Source organism: Armigeres subalbatus, chromosome 1 (assembly GCF_024139115.2).
Source record: "Armigeres subalbatus isolate Guangzhou_Male chromosome 1, GZ_Asu_2, whole genome shotgun sequence".
NCBI classification, from domain to species: Eukaryota; Metazoa; Arthropoda; class Insecta; order Diptera; family Culicidae; genus Armigeres; species Armigeres subalbatus.
The window spans coordinates 103324523-103340324 of record NC_085139.1 but is presented as its reverse complement, the minus strand read 5'-3'; the positions used below and the strand labels follow the sequence as shown (position 1 = coordinate 103340324).

Sequence of the window (15802 nt, the reverse complement as noted above, 5' to 3'; positions counted from 1 at the left end):
GTCCAGACACTTCTGCATGGCTAACCTGAACATGTCCGGATTAGTCATTACGGCTGCCTTCAACACCATGTTCGGGATCCCGTCCGGACCAGGTGCTTTACTCGGATCGAGGCACTTTGCCACCGCCATTAGCTCCTCTACCGTCACACTCGCCACTGCTTCGTCATTTGCTCCTACTCTCGCTGCTGGCGGCAAATGGGTTGGGCCGTGGTACGGGAATAGTGCTTCGATTATCGTCTTCAGCCTCGTTGGACATCGTTCGGGAGGTGACAGTGCTCCTCTTGTTTTGGCTCCACCACTCTATAGGCGTCTCCCCATGGTTTCGAGTTGGCGCTCTGGCATAATCGTTGATGGCCTTGTTTAGAGCTTTCTTTGATGGCCTTGTTTAGAGCCAGTCTCGCTGCTTTGAATCGCTCGATGCGTTCCTCCCTCACTTTCGGCATCCCCGCTCAAACTTTCCGTGTTTTCCTCCAGGCGCAAAGCTTCACTGAAAGTTCTACTGTCGAAGTGGGCGACCTTCCACGCTCTGGTTGTAGGAGGATTGACTCCCCGACTTCGTCTCTTTGGCTCGCTGCTAATCCTGTACCGGATAGCCAGATGGTCACTATGGGTGTAGCCGTCGTCGATCCTCCACTGCAAGTCACCGGCCAAACTTGGACTGCAGAATGTTCCATCTATAATAGATTCCACTCCGTTTCGCTGGAAGGTACTGCGGGAGCCGTCGTTTGCTAGTACGACGTCCAGCTTAGCTAAGGCCTCTAGTAGCGTTTGCCCTCTCCGGTTAGTAAGGCGGCTTCCCCACTCCGTCGCCCACGCAATGAAGTTTCCTACAACGACCATCTGGGTGAATTGCTCTATTGGCCACCTTGGCGGCGCATAGCAGCTGCAGTAGTACACTCCATTTATCTTAGCTATAACTGCACCCTCCGCTTTCGTGTTTACCACTTCCTGGATCGGAAATCTTCCCGTCGTACGAATCGCCGCTGATCTGGATCCGTCTGCTACCCAGTTCCCGTTATCCGCGGGGATGCGGTACGGGTCCGACAGGATAGCTACGTCTGTTCTCGCTTCTGCTACTGACTGCCACAGCAACTGCTGGGCAGCCGCACAATGGTTGAGGTTGAGCTGTGTTACTTGCACGGCTTCCTCGTATTAACACTCAACGGGCAAGCAGGTCCACCCATGACGTGGGTGCACATAGCGTGCACGATGGCGCTTTCTTGCACGTGTGTGCCTTATGACCTTCTTCTCCGCATCGCCTACATAGATTACTCCTATCCGGCCCTTTGCATGCCCACGATTTGTGTCCCGGTTCGAGGCAGCGGAAGCACTTATCGACTACCGGTGGTTATCGACTACCGACTTCGACAAGTACAAGACACTGAAGACGGCCTTACTGTTGAGGTCGAAATACGTATCTGTCAGGATACAATTAAGTGGTGGAATTCAATGGGATTGTTTAAACTCGTCTTATGACAGGTGAAAACATTCCACTAAAAAGCTCAAAATAATTTTCTTATCAGTTTTCATTTGTACGACGTGGTACGGGATAGGCGAACAGAAGTACAGTAGACGTTCGATGGCTGCAAGTCATTTAACTGCAACTTTGGAGTGAAGACGTCTCGAATTTCTTTCATGGCTCTCGAGCGAACGCAACCTTGGATAGGAGGGCATTATTCGCGTTCCAGTTGAAGATTATTCCAAAGCACTCGGTGGGGTATAACTGTCCAGCGGTTCTTGTCCTTTGCCTGTGGCTGAACGAATTTCTTGAACATTTACAGCTGAGAACTCCGTCCGGACTAAATTAAATAATGTGGGAGTCATCAGTTCCGGAGTCCGTGCGATGCTTCAGGTCTCTGAAATTCCTATTTTGACCGTAGGCTTTGTTGAAAGTATTTCCTTGTCATTTCTCCAAAAATTCGTATTGAGATCACGTAGAGAATATCGTGCCAGGACCGTGTCGTGACGCTTGTCCGCCATTACAGACCGATCGAGCCAAAGTTTATGGTAGACTCTGGATCGAGCGAGGAACTCACTTGACATAACAAATTTGGTTGACTCCAGCAGGCGGATGGATGACAGAACGGAGAAGGAAATCCAGGAGCTGGCCCATCATTCAGGTACGGAAACAGACATTTTGACAAGCATCCTTCCAACCAACCAGTTTAGGCTTTGTCTCATTTCCCGAATTAAATTTAATTTTACTTAAAAGTGACAGTTCGAAAATTTAAAAATCACCCGGTCATAAGAATGGCTGCGTACTACCAAATATAGTATACAATATAGTCCACTTCGTAAATCTCCATATATTAGACAACGGACAGCATAATCACACCATCTTGCGTCACAAAAGGTAACAAATTTGAATTACCTTTTTCAAAATTTTATTTTTAATTTCATATATTAAAATAGGGTCATGGGATGCTTTCCAGCATATTATTTCGAAATGTTATAATGAATATAAATAGCATCATACGTTCGAACACCCCTCGGAATGCCTTTTCATTACATTGCTTGCCTTTTGTGACACTGCAGCGCTATTATGCTGTCTGGCGAAATCAGCCAGAGTGGACTATATTGGTAATCTAGTATATTTGGTACTACCCAACAATTCCAATAAGACATCCATCAAGAATGATTTGATATCTGTCATAAGTAGGGCCTTATAACGGAATCCACTTCACAGTGAAAACAAAGTGAAATGAGTAAAACCTTATTATGGATTCCACATAAGTGAAAAACTGCTATTATGGTTTCCACTTCATCTCTATTCTCCCTTCACAATGTACATGTTATTTACTTCACTTTATGTGCAAACGGTAATAGGTTATCAAATGTGAAGTGATCGTCAGGTGGATTGAATGAGAAAGTTAATGTGTAATCCGTAATAAGGCCCATAATCTTGCCCTGCGAGTATGGTTATTCGATAATTATTGAAGTTTAATTTGAGTTTAATTCTCCAAATCAGACAGAGCCTTTAAGGGGCCCACACACGCTCCGACGTGTTGTACAACTTTGGCTCCGCCTTCAGGAAATTTGGTTGAATCGGAGTGAAGTCGGATCGACTGTGGGCAAGTTGTACAACTTTCCCACAGACGATCCGACTTCACACCAACTCAACCAAACTTCCTGTGGGCGGAGCCAAAGTTGTATAACACGTCGGAGCGTGTGTGGGGCCCCTAATTCATCACACAAACTGACAGGATGGAAAGGGTAGACTTGGGTTCAATGGGTTATTGGAGAAACAGCACACGTCGGCGGATAGGCAGCATGAAGACAGCTTTGGTTTCGCGCTCCACCCTGGATCACCTAGCATCCAGTTCACAGTTCAAAGCAAACGGTTTTTCTGAGAGCCACTGACTTATTAAAGAGTTCAGTATCAAAGTTTTTATTACATTTCGCGTTAGAAATTGTACTTGGGCGCCAAATCCAATATTTTAGAGATAAAATGTGACACGCAAACAGCAGATTATTAAGCAGTTTTTAATAAATAATGTTAAGAAGAACTTGATCATTCCTGATACTTAAAGCGACAAAACTTCTCATCGTGACAAAACTGTATCGTGAATTGTGATCGTTTGCTATTAGCTATGAAGACAAGTATATATGAACTGCGCTGCCGTTACCGAGATGGTAACCGATACTCGATCCATGATGTATGCTGTCACTGCTCATCATCATGCCGCTATTGCTGCCGCCTGCACGACGAAGAAGAAAGAATCGATATGCTGGTAGTGATTTCCATTACCATGACAGCTGGTCTGTTGCAGTTGAGACTGTGCCAGCTGCTGCTGCTATGGTGACGATGAGGATGAGTGGCGGTGGTGCTACTGTGGCGGAATCTGTTGCTATGATATTTTCAACTAATTGGTACTGCTGCTGCAGTCGTGATACAACGACGACGAGGATGATCCCCCAGCATCATGGTACTGCTAGCACATGTGATTGTTCCGATCGCTGTTATACCGCTGCTGGGGAGGGGTGTTTTCCTTGACGCGGTTGGTTGTTCTCCTTATTGTCGTGGCGTTAGCAAGGATCAGATGAGGTTGACAATACTCACACCAAATGATAAGCGGTACTATTCCTTCTTCGGCTCGGGATGCCGCGTCTGAACGTAGAGATGCAGCTTCGGATAAATTTCCTCCGAATTGAGAAAAGACGAAGAGTCCACTATCAGCAAGAGCGGTCCGGTTTCACCACGATACCACAATTGCCACACGGCGACCACTCATCCACACGGCGGCCAGGCAACATTCGTTTGAACCGCATTGGTCAGCAACATCTGCAAGCTCGAAGGAACATTATTACGCTGCTAAGGTGGGACCTGCAGTGGCAGCTGCATCGACAGCGGCGTGCTTCGTTGGGCACTGGATGCTGGACACCAACTGATGCTGGAAAACATCCGGCCGACCGTTACTGTACTGGCCACCGACATTTCGGCCCCGATAGATCTGGTACAAATGGTTGTCGTATGTGGAACCAGGCTCCCGCATGATTGAACTTAGTTGTTGAACGTGATGGCGTTTGGAACGAAGTTTATCATCAAAGTGGCAGTCGTTGGTTAAACGCTTCAGTTATAACTATTTAGGTTTTCTAGAGAAGAAACAATTAACAGAAAATGTAGACGCTTTACAATAGTTTGATAGTAATTTGGACAAATAATAAAATTCGGGGATTGCATGCAAGAATTAAAAGGTTATTTTGTTGGTAATGTTCTCTGTACTCACTTGTAAATCGTTGTTTTTACTATGGCACACCTTCATCATTTGGAGCTTTGACGTTGTTGTAGAAGGAAGAGTCCACCAGATGAGCCAAGGGACGGTTCCGTTCATGGTCGATCGTTAACAATCGCTTCAGCAGATCGATTAACTCCCGCCGGTCAGTCTTTTCCGCCAGAAATTGGCCACCTTCGATATCGGTTGGCACGTCCACCTGTCCGATATCGTCTAGACAATTAAAGATGTACTTTCGAGCCTCTTTGCATTTGTTGTTGGTTTCCGTCTCGCGCTCATCCGGCGGTTCAACCTCCAGAAGGGATAAGTGGAATCGACATCTCGGTAGAATAATGTTTTACTGGCACTGTTCGGCATGTGCTTTGTAGGTGGAGAGCCTGCGTCTGCGAAATATACCTGTGAATAGTTAAGGTAAATGTTATAAAGGTTATCTAATAACCTAATTATATGGTCGTTTGACGGAATGGATAAATTAATAAAAATTCAGGGCAATGCGGTAACATAGCAATTAAATGGAAAAAATATGATAACGGGGAATTATTGTTGATTTGTATTCTGTCTTCTAATGCAGCGTACACACGGTCAAGCAGTTCGACCAACATTCACTCCACCCCTCGTTTAGTCAAGCATCCATTATGTTCCACCAACAGTGGAACGGACAATCAAATTATTCGACCAACAACATCACACACGAACGACCGAAGCGCCAACTTGAACACCAACTATCAGAAAACACATGGGGGTTTGTGCGACTTCACTAAAAACGCTCAAACGTGTTCGGCGAACATTGACTCCGCCCCCGATAGCTCAAACCAAAATCAAACCGTTTTGATTTTTTCCAACCGAGTCGTCAACTGTCAATTGGTTGTTCGAACAGCTCCACACACGGTCAAACAAAGCAGAAACCGAAGCTTTTTATTGGGGGCGGAGTCAATGTTGGACCAACGTGTTTGACCGTGTGTATGCCACATAATGGAACGTACACACGGTCAAGCAGTTTGACCGACATTGACTCCACCTCTCGTTTATTCAAACATCCAACAAGTTTTGCCAACAGCGGCACGAACAATCAATTTATTCGAACAACAATATCACACACGAACGACCGAAGCGCCAACTTGAGCACCGACCATCAAAAAATTTATGGGAGTTTGTGCAACTTGACTCCACCCCCGGCAACTCAAACCAAAATCAAACCGTTTTAATTTTTTCCAACCGAGCCGCCAACTGTCAAATGGTTGTTCGAACAACTTCACATACGTTCAAACAAAGCATCAATTGAAGCGTTTTCCTGGGGGCGGAGTCAATGTTCGTCAAACTGCTTGACTGGTGTGTACGTAGCATAATGGAACGTACACACGGTCAAGCCGTTTGACCAACATTGACTCCACCTCTCGTTTATTCAAACATCCATAAAATTTTACCAACAGTGACACGAACAATCAATTTATTCGACCAACAATATCACACACGAACGACCGAAGCACCAACTCGAGCACCAACCATCAAAAAATATATGGAGGTTTGTGCAACTTCACTACAAATGCTCAAACATGTTCGGCGAACCTTGACTCCACCCCCGACAACTCAAACCAAAATCAAACCGTTTTAATTTTTTCCAACCGAGCCGCCAACTGTCAAATGGTTGTTCAAACAACTTCACACACGCTCAAACAAAGCAGCAACCGAAGCGTTTTCTTGGGGGCGGAGTCAATGTTCGTCAAACTGCTTGACTGGTGTGTACGTTGCATAAGGGTAACCATTCAAGACAAAATTTTCAAAACGACTTATCTGCTTTTGGAAACAAAGATTCAAACGACGATTTGACGAATCTGATAGCTCTCCCACACAAACCAACAACACCAATAGGTAGGTGAAGGTTTCCGCTACCTGTTGATGGTGTTGGTTTGCGTGGGAGAGCTATCAGATTCGTCAAATCGTCGTTTGAATCTTTGTTTACAAAAGCAGATAAGTCGTTTTGAAAATTTTGTCTTGCATTTCAAGGGAAGAGATAGGTGCGTTCCGCACTGACAGTTTCATAAACGGCAAGCAGAAGAAAAGAGACTGCATCTATACTACGAAAACACAACCAAAACATCAGACCCTTGGTATACGACCACATGATACACTCAGAAATAATATAAATCTGTGAAGGATTTGAAATTAATCAGTGCTATCAGTGCGGAATTTTCAATGCTGGCTACGAAATAAACTGTGGTGGTGGGATACAAGTGTCACTCCCGTGTCGTATACACTTATTACGTAAGCATTTTTTGACGTAAACGTGTTGTACCTTCTACCTTCTGGATACTGGGTTCGCCGTAGAGCTGGACGAGCTCGTGGTTCATTCCTCGCCGCCACACACCGTCTTCTTGCACACCGCCAAAGATGGTCCTAAGCACCCGTCTCTCGAATACTCCGAGTGCTTGCAAGTCCTTCTCGAGCATTGTACATGTTTCTTGTCCGTAGAGGACAACCGGTCTTATTAGCGTCTTGTACATGACACATTTGGTGCGGTGGCGAATATGGAGCCCGTAGTATTTCACGACTAACATTGTTATCAGCCGTTAGCAAGGATCCGAGGTAGACGAATTCCTCGACCACCTCGAAGGTATCCCCGTCTATCGTAACACTGCTTCTCAGGCGGGCCCTGTCGCGCTCGGTTCCGCCCACAAGCATGTACTTTGTACAGTCGCGATTCGCTGGTTGGGCCACGACCTCGGCCCAACTAACGAATTCGGTTTTTTAGTTGGGCCAACTGACAGCCATTTGAACACGTGTATTTCGACTTGAACATCACAAATGATGTCCAGTGACGCCCAATCCCGTTTTCGTGTTTACATTGAATTTTGACGTACGGTTGCTTTTTAGTTGGGCCATGGCCCAACCAGCGGAGGCCCAACTAAAAAGTGACCCAAGTATTAAGATCCCATCCAGCGAATCCCGACTGCATTTGACGCATTCACCACCAGTCCAACTTTTGTTGCTTCACGTTTCAGGCGGGTGTACAGTTCTGCCACCTTTTCAAATGTTCGGCCGACAATGTCCATATCATCCGCGAAAAAAAATAAATTGACTGGATCTGTTGAAAATCATACCCCGGCTGTTACACCCGGCACTCCGCATGACACCTTCTAGCGCAATGTTGAACAGCAGGCACGAAAGTCCATCACCTTGTCTTAGTCCCCGGCGCGATTCGAACGAACTGGAGTGTTCGCCCGAAATCTTCACACAGTTTTGCACACCATCCACCGTTGCTTTGATCAGTCTGGTCAGCTTCCCAGGGAAGCTGTTCTCGTCCATAATTTTCCATAGCTCTACGCAGTCTATATTGTCGTATGCCGCCTTGAAATCAACGAACAGATGGTGCGTTGGGACCTGGATTTTTGAAGGATTTGCCGTACAGTAAAGATCTGGTCCGTAGGCTTTGTAGGCGGCATTAAGGATGGTGATCGCTCGAAAGTTCTCACACTCCAGCGAGGCGACAATTTCTTGTAGATGGGGCATATAACCCCTTTCTTCCACTCCTCTGGTAGCTGTTCAGTTTCCCAGATTCTGACTATCAATTTGTGCAGGCAAGTGGCTAGCTTTTCCGGGCCCATCTTGAGCTCAGCTCCGATATCATTCTTACCAGCTGCTTTTTTGGTCTTTAGCTGTTGGATGGCATCCTTAACTTCCCTCAAGGGGGGGGCTGGTTGGCGTCCATCGTCCGCTGAACTGACGTAGTCATCTCCTCCGCTGCCTTGACTTTCACTGCCCGTACTCTCAGCGCCATTCAAATGTTCCTCGTAGTGCTGTTTCCACCTTTCGATCACCACATGTTCGTCCGTCAAGATGCTCCCATCCTTATCCCGGCACATTTCGGCTCGCGGCACGAATCATCCTGCGGGATGCGTTGAGCTTCTGATAGGACTTGTGTGTTTCTTGAGAACGGCACAGCTCTTCCATCTCCATCTCGCACTCTGCTTCTTCCAGGTGGCGTTTCTTCTACTGAAAAAGGCGGGTCTGCTTCCGCTTCCGTATATAACGTTCCACGTTCTGCCGGGTACCTTGCTGCAGCGCGACCGCCCGCGCTGCGTCCTTCTCCTCCAGAATCTGTCTGCACTCTTCGTCGAACCAATCGTTCCGCCGACTTCGTCCCACATACCCGACATTGTTCTCCGCTGCGTCGTTAATGGCTGCTTTAACTGTACTCTAGCAGTCCTCAAGAGGGGCCCCATCGAGCTCACCCTCTTCCGGCAACGCTGCCTCGAGATGCTGCGCGTATGCAGTGGCTACATCAGGTTGCTTCAGTCGCTCTAGGTCGTACCGCGGCGGTCGTCGGTACCGAACATTGTTGATGACAGATAGTTTTGGGCGCAGTTTCACCATCACCAGATAGTGGTCAGAGTCGATGTTAGCGCGGCGATATGTCCTGACGTCGATAATGTCGGAGAAGCGCCGTCCATCAATCAGAACGTGGTCAATTTGTGATTCTGTCTGCAGTGGTGATCTCCAGGTGTACCGATACGGGAGGCTGTGTTGGAAGTAGGTGCTGCGAATGGCCATATTCTTGGAGGCGGCGAAATCAATTAGTCGTAGGCCGTTTTTGTTCGTCAGCCGGTGAGCGCTGAACTTCCCAATAGTCGGTCTAAACTCCTCCTCTTGGCCAACCTGAGCGTTCAAATCTCCTATGATGATTTTGACGTCGTGGCTTGGGCAGCTGTCGTACTCACGTTCCAGCTGCGCGCAGAATGCGTCGTTATCATCATCAGTGCTTCCGGAGTGTGGGCTATGGACGTTGATTATGCTGAAGTTGAAGAACCGGCCTTTGATCTTCAACCTGCACATTCTTTCATTGATCGGCCACCACCCGATCACGCTCCTTTGCATATCGCCCATCACTATGAAAGCTGTTCCCAGCTCGTTTGTGTTGCCGCAGCTCTGGTAGATGATATGATTACCTCTAAACGTTCGCACCATTGATCCCTTCCAACAAACCGACAAGCTGGAGTGTGAGAACTTTCGAGCGATCACCATCCTTAATGCCGCCTACAAAGTGATTTCCCAGATCATCTTCCGTCATCTGTCAGCATTAGTGAATGAGTTCGTGGGAAGTTATCAAGCCGGCTTCGTTGACGGCCGCTCTACAACGGACCAGATCTTTACTGTACGGCAAATCCTTCAAAAATGCCGTGAATACCAGGTTCCAACGCACCATCTGTTCGTTGATTTCAAGGCGGCATACGACAATATAGACCGCGTAGAGCTATGGAAAATTATGGACGAGAACAGCTTCCCTGGGAAGCTGACCAGACTGATCAAAGCAACGGTGGATGGTGTGCAAAACTGTGTGAAGATTTCGGGCGAACACTATGCCTGTTGTTCAACATTGCGCTAGAAGGTGTCATGCGGAGAGCCGGGTGCCGGGGTACGATTTTCAACAGATTCAGTCAATTTATTTGTTTCGCGGATGACATGGACATTGTCGGCCGAACATTTGCAAAGGTAGCAGAACTGTACACCCGCCTGAAACGTGAAACAACAAAAGTTGGACTGGTGGTGAATGCGTCAATGACAACCCTAATAAAAAAATCCAAAATAATTACAATAGAAATTATTGTAACCGTACGCTGAAATTAATAGTAATTACGGTTAACTCTATTGTGGCTCACAATAGAATAACATTGAAGAATATTGTTTTCCACCATAAAGCCTATTGTAAATGGTAGTTTTACAATAGAAAATAGGGGTTGATATGCATCTTTACAATAAAAAAAATCGATTTTTTCTCGAACAAATTTTTGCCATTACAATTGAATTTATTGTGATTCTATTGCCAACTTTTACTTAAAATAGAATCAAATGTACGTCTATTGAAACAACAATATGGCACTTTAATTGGTATGATATAAAAACAATAGAATGTAATGTTCATAAATAAAATGTATTGTATTTGTATAATGTTTTATTGCAACTCTATTGTATTTTTTATCCGGGAAAGTATATGATTGTAGGCGGAACCGAGCGCGACAGGGCCCGCCTGGGAAGCAGTGTTACGGTAGACGGAGATACCTTCGAGGTGGTCGAGGAAGGTGCATCATCTGTGGAAGTCGGGCCTACTACGGGCTCCAGAAGAAACTGCGGTCAAAAAAGATTCGCCACCGCACCAAATGTGTCATGTACAAGACGCTAATAAGACCGGTTGTCCTCTACGGACATGAAACATGGACAATGCTCGAGGAGGACTTGCAAGCACTCGGAGTATTCGAGAGACGGGTGCTTAGGACCATCTTTGGCGGTGTGCAAGAAGACGGTGTGTGGCGTCGAAGAATGAACCACGAGCTCGCCCAGCTCTACGGCAAACCCAGTATCCAGAAGGTAGCTAAAGCCGGAAGGGTACATATTTCCTAAAGAATTCCCGAAGAGTTTCTGGAGGAATTGCCGGAGAAGTTATCGAAGGGATTCCCGGAGCATTGCCCAAAGGGATTTTTAGTGGAATTCCCTGAGGATGTATTCCCGAAAGAATTTATGGAGGTATTTTCGAAGTAATTCCCGGAAGCATTATCGAAGCAATTCCCTGATAAATATTCGAAGAAATTCTATATAACATACAGCTATGTAAACATTTAACTCAGAATGATTGTATCGAATTATTTTCTCGATAATTGTTTAAGGGATTCCTGGAATAATGAAGAAATCAGAATGTAATCTCTAAGAAATTCCTGGAAAACATTTTTGCTGGTTTTGGCTATATTTAGTCAAATAAGTCAATTTGGTAATTTAAAGTTAACTTCAAATAAGCCAAATATCGAAATAATTCCTGGATGTATCGCTGAAGGAACTCGTGTTGAAATACCAATACCGATAGATTTCCAAGAAATTGCTGGATAAAATTCGGAAAGTATACCCAGAGTTATACACGAAAGAATAACTGGAATAACATTGACAGTATATAGTCGAATAAATATAACCATCAATTCGGCAAATTAGGTCAATCAGATATGAGTTCCATTGAAATTTAACTGAAGAAGAATAAATCGAAATGATTCAAAAAATCAAAATTTTTGCAAAAAATTAAATAAGAATAAAAAAAAACGAACAGTGGGTAATGTCTGTGACATAACCGCTAAGTGGACGTAGGACTTGACTTGACCATGCCTTTAACCCTTTCCTTCCCATGGTAGCTGTAGAGCTCCATCAAATTTTGCACCTTCCTACATTCATCGAATTATTATAACTACAAAAAGCAGTATTTGGCACAACTTTATGGTTTCATTAGACTGCAAATATAATCAATTTTGAGTAAAAATAGTGAAACTATTGAAAACAATCAAGTAACTATTGATTTACAATCAAAAACTTTTTTTTTCGTTTTCCACTAATTTTAGCTATGCCAAATATCTTTTGTTCTAGCATTTTTTCCATAGATGATTCCTTCCTATTGAAATCTTTGAAAAAAGTTGTGGGAAAGAGAGGGTTAAGATACATAATATGTTCAAATTTCTCACATCAACTATTTTGAATAAATAAAAAAAAATCTTCTCATCAAACCGACACAGAATTCAAATCTACCTCGAACAAGAATCATCGAAAACAATTCAGGAAGTATCTGTCCGGTCACGGAATATTAGCCTCGACAGTGGCAACCTTCCCACTGAAAGACTGCCTGAAATAAGCCACAAGTTGGCCCTGCAGGGGATGTAGGGCCTCCTAATCCGTGCGATAGCGACTGAAGGAGAACATTATTTTTAACTCTTAGAGCCTTGAAAAAGGCTGTTTGCTTCGGCTAAGTCCAAAAAGTAAGAAAACGATCTTTTCAAATAACCGCGAATTTCTAGTGATGGTATAAAAAGACTGAATGCTCTGCGAGCGAATGCACTTTTCTTTTATACCTTATTTTGAATCTTCTCTGCTTCCCAATTGGTGGGCCAATCAGCCAGTATCTTGTATCCCGCTTCTTTGTCAGCCAAAGCGTCATCATCATCAACGCGTTCGAGAAGGGCTTCTTCTTTTTTACGCTTGTTGCTCGCTGCTGGCGTCTATTTCCTAACGGGACTTTTCGCTTGATACAGGCCAATAAGCCGGGCAAGCGAGCTTAGAATTGCAGTTCAGGTGAGAAGTACGTGTTCTTTTCTAAGACAACATTGTTAGTAGTAGATGGAAGGAAACACCCGGACATGGGATTTCGGGTGATAAGATTTAGAAATGGTAACATGGGACGATCATTCAGTCACGTTCGCTTTGTGTGCGGTCAGTATCAAACAATGTTTATATAGATATTTCTTGATTAATGCCAAAAAATCCAACATTATTAATGTTTGAGCTGTTATCGGTGTTTTTTTTTAATCCAAATATCCAAATATTATGTGAGAGATTTGGACATCTTATATATTTTTTTAGGCATGGTCAAGCGAAGTCCTTCGTCCACTTCGCGGTTAAATCAAAAAAATTATCCACTGTTAGTTTTGACGCTATTTATAAAAATCACGCATAAAATTTTATCACTAGAATATTGGATTTGGCACCCAAGTACAATTTCTATCGAAGGGTATTGAAAGCTTGGATATTGATCTCTATTATTGGCTTTCTGAAGAACCGTTTGTTTTTTGGACATACATGCTGCATCATGTGGCTTTTCTTCAGCCTGTCTCGGCTCATCACCGATGCCGGCCGGTCTCAGCTCGACTCTGCTGCTGCTGCCGGTATCTGCTCAGCATTGCTGCTTTGTCGGGTCTGTAGGGTGGACTGCTGCTGTACTGGCTAGGCTTCGGCTGATGATGGTGGCTTCGATGGTGTCGAGCCGAAAAAGCGGTCGGTGCAGACTTCATTCCCTGCTAAAAGGTGCTGTTCAATCGATGATGCGGTTGCTTCGCTTGTCCCGGTCAGAATGAAAGGAAAAAATCGCGTTGCGCTATTTTATGGCTTCTCGGCAGACCCAGCGGCTGCTCATTCGCTGGTGTCTGCACCAATCAGAACGTGGTAATGGAATGATGCAAGAATTATGCGGTACCCATATTTATAGGCTCCCTTGATCTCAATGTTTTTCATTGAAAACAGTTTCATGCCTATTGAAACAAGTTTTTCGGGTCTTATCAAGCATGGACATGAAAGGCATACTTGAAATCTGTCGATTGAGGGGCTTACCGCAGAAATTCGTCCATTGAGTCGAACGCTATTAACGTTTAAAATCTTTCAACACAGCGTAACGCGGTCGATTTGAATATTTTGGAATGACACCCGGTATAGTAAAGAGAGACGTAAGTCCTACGTCAAAATTCTATCTACAAAATTGAATAAAAATTAACTTGCCCGGGATCTATCTGTCACAGCTTCCTATCCTTAGTTCCACCAATTTGTATGTGGTCAGCTATTGTAGATAATTTCCTCTCAGCGGCCACTTCCAGTATGTAGGTATTCCATGGCTATTACAATTTCCCCTGAGTATAAATTCTTGACTTGGTCAGCTACGAATAGCCGGAGGTTTGCATTTTCCGGTTGGTAACTGTTTCTGCTGTTCGATAAAGATATACTGTTAGAAAATGAATCGTTAGAAAATTCATTATACATGCTTACATTGGCCAGGAGAACACGAAGTTCTCACCGGAAAGTGACATGTTTCGCTTCGCTCCGGCCCCGTAGTTCATTGCCAAAAAGGACATCTTGTCTTTTGCTAGTGGGTAATCCGGTGAAAATGGTTCTCGATAGCGATCCAACGGGCCCAATGGTGCGAGGTGCGCAGCGAGCAAAGTGGAAGACGATTTGCGGACCTTCCGCATACTGTGTGGCTGGCGGCGTACAGCTATGGACCGAGCTGAATGGAGACGACTGTTGCGTCCTGCACTGGCCTCTCCGGCTTCAGACTGAATATATAATAAATACTACGTATACTTTTCCGTCGGTTTCAACCTGTGATTTTGTAATCATAACATGGCTCTTCCTGACGAGGCAGTGGCGGATGCCGATGATGTTTGCATGGCAAACGGCAAATATGAACATATAATTATTATCACTATCCAGATATTATAATTAATCTTCTAAACTTACCTATAGATGAAGAGCATTTTTATTTAAGGATCAAATGAAAACCGGATGAAATAATTCGACATGAAAAGAAAACTGAACAACAGTATTCGCGCACATTCGCAACTCACTTTCAGCCGCTTGGTGCAGATCTGGAAACCTACATCGCCTGGATGGCGGACTGTGCCGAGGCCACATTGTCGAACGACACAAAGCCGAAGCACTTGGACAACACGTTGGCAAACGGGATCTTTGATCTGCTTCCCAGCGGCCGCGGCCACTGTTTGTGCCATCGTAGGATTAGGTAAAGGCGTTGTGATTAATGCTGCCGATGCCGCTGAGCCAAACTGGGGCAGTGCGGCGTACGGCGTCAGAGTGGTGTCATCGGTTCCTGCGGTCTACAGTGAGGTCGCTGCGTTGGTAATGGATGCGGTAGGCGTTTGGGAGGGACGGTTTGCGTTATTACCGCCAGCGTAACAAGATTCTGCATCGGGCTCAACAGTCTGCAGAAACTGTGACGCCAGCGAGATAGCTTCCTCCGCCAGGAACGGTATCTACTGCTTCGGTGGATTCGGATGGTGACTGTTGGCGTTACCGATTGCGTGATCGGCTGGTTGATGCCGTCTGATTATGCTTCTGTTTATGGTTCGTCTGCTTCTGCTGCAAGGCGAGCAAGTTGGTTTGTGGTTTCAGTTTCGGATGGTGCAACGGGTGCAACCGAACAAGCGTCTCGATGTTGTGCAGCGCATCCTGGACCTTGAACAGTTTTCTCCGTTATAACACTAAATCGCGACCGAATCGGCGAGGCAAAATTTTACAAGTTTAGGCAAGTTTACCGGTTTATCGGGTTTATCTCACCGCACAGCAAAAATGGAACGTCAAACTACGGCGACAGGGTGGTAGGGCGGTAGAGCATCCGACGCATCCGATGAAAAACAAAAACAACAAACGACAAAAACCGAACCTGGCGAATAAATTTGTTTTCACTAACACAATCGCACAAAAGAGCATTGATAGAAAAAGGTATGCGGTATTCGAGTATGAGAAAACAAGGGGGCCCAACAGAT

General features: G+C 45.1%; 1 protein-coding gene and 1 long non-coding RNA gene across 4 annotated transcripts in view; both read right to left on the bottom strand.

Annotated features, from left to right (window-relative positions):
- LOC134203912 (uncharacterized) overlaps nucleotides 1–15802 on the bottom strand; it is a 290894-nt gene that overhangs the window by 54530 nt on the left and 220562 nt on the right. The window lies entirely within an intron of this gene.
- LOC134203933 (uncharacterized) lies at nucleotides 3202–15751 on the bottom strand. Its single transcript, XR_009977738.1, has 3 exons — nucleotides 14867–15751; nucleotides 4728–5129; nucleotides 3202–4593 (listed from the first exon to the last, which is right to left on the bottom strand). It is a non-coding gene; the product is annotated as an uncharacterized LOC134203933 (long non-coding RNA).